The sequence below is a fragment of the Myotis davidii genome, unplaced genomic scaffold (assembly GCF_000327345.1).
Source record: "Myotis davidii unplaced genomic scaffold, ASM32734v1 scaffold200, whole genome shotgun sequence".
In the NCBI taxonomy this organism is placed as follows: domain Eukaryota; kingdom Metazoa; phylum Chordata; class Mammalia; order Chiroptera; family Vespertilionidae; genus Myotis; species Myotis davidii.
The window spans coordinates 7,116,443-7,117,971 of record NW_006293700.1 but is presented as its reverse complement, the minus strand read 5'-3'; positions in this window follow the sequence as shown (position 1 = coordinate 7,117,971).

Genomic DNA, 1,529 nt, shown 5'->3' with positions numbered 1-1,529 from the left:
TAATCTGCATTTTTTTTTAACGTTCCTTTTATTGTATGAAATTCTTTTGAAAAAGGATCCGTTTTCTCATTTATTGTTAAAACTGTATCTCTCCTAACGCCATAGCTAAGTATATTTCATTTTTTATACTTTAATCTCTGCAGGTAGCATACTGTTGACAGCCATGTATTATGATATAAAAGTTCTGAAAAATTGGGACAAATGTAATTTTGCTTAAAAAAAAATCTGTGACATCTTTAAGCACAACGACTTTTAAGGATTTCGCAATTGAACAGTCTTCAAAGTCTTGCATGGCACAGAGGTTTCATGGTCGCCCGAGTTCTTTACAAGGTTCTCCAAGCTTCTAGGGAAGCCACATGTCGCATCAGCCGTGGCTTCACAGCACTGAAGGACTCGGAACTGAATCGATGACTTCGAGAGCCACTCTCAGGCCCTGCGTGTCGCATGGCCTCTTCGCTTCTCTTCACAGACATCTCAGTCACACTATGCATTAAAAATAAGACAGTGTGTATTTTTTTCCCTTTTTTCGGAAAATGTTATAAATATGAACCTAATAGGCTTATGCTGACTTGTTTATAAAACAAAAGGGGCAGTTCCTTGGACAGCAGATTTGAGGAAGATAAGAAGAGTACAGTTGATATACTTCTTCCTGTTCCCCTTGCTACAGACAGCGGAAACCCCCTGGTACTCTACAGGGCTGGGCAACAGTAGGATTACAGTTGTTCATATGGAAAATAATACATTAATTAATAAGCAATAATACAAGATTAAATTCTGTGTTTTTCACACTTCCAATCATAAACATACTTTTGCCTCGCCCTGTATATAAACAAATATAAGAAGTCTCTGTAAGATGGAGAGAAGGAGGAATATTGGCTAGACACTTTGGAATTAAGTCCCCAAATGATGATTTTTGCCTCACATATTCCAAATAGGGTACTGGAGAAGTAGACTACTCAGAAATACCAAGGGTGCAGGAAAAAATAAACAACCAAAGGCCGCTTTGCCAAAGGCATAGGAAACGAGCAATCAGCTAAGACAGAAGGCTTTTACACCATCACTATGCTGTTCCAGCCAAATACCCCGGAAAAGAACTGTGGCTGCATCCCACCCAGGCCAGCAAAGGCCACGTGGAGAGCCTATACTTCCCTCTCCCCTGATTGGAGTGAGGTGTCCCAAGCACCCTCATCCCCTAACTCCCCTGCCCCAAGCCACGTTTGTGTCAGAAAAGGCTGAGTCGGGACCTGGAACTTTCATCCATGCCAGGTATTAAAGAGGTTCCCTACTGGTACTTCTGCAGTGTTAACAGAGACTAGTCTCTAATCTGCATTCTGTATGGATATGCCTCCAGGGACATGCCTATGGGAAGGGCGGGGAAGGGGGGGGCATTTCACATAAATGCAGGGGTTTTTTATTAATTAAATCTTTTTTAAAAAATATATTTTATTGATTTTTTACAGAGAAGAATGGAGAGGGATAGAGAGTTAGAAACATTGATGAGAGATCGATCAGCTGCTTCCCGCACGACC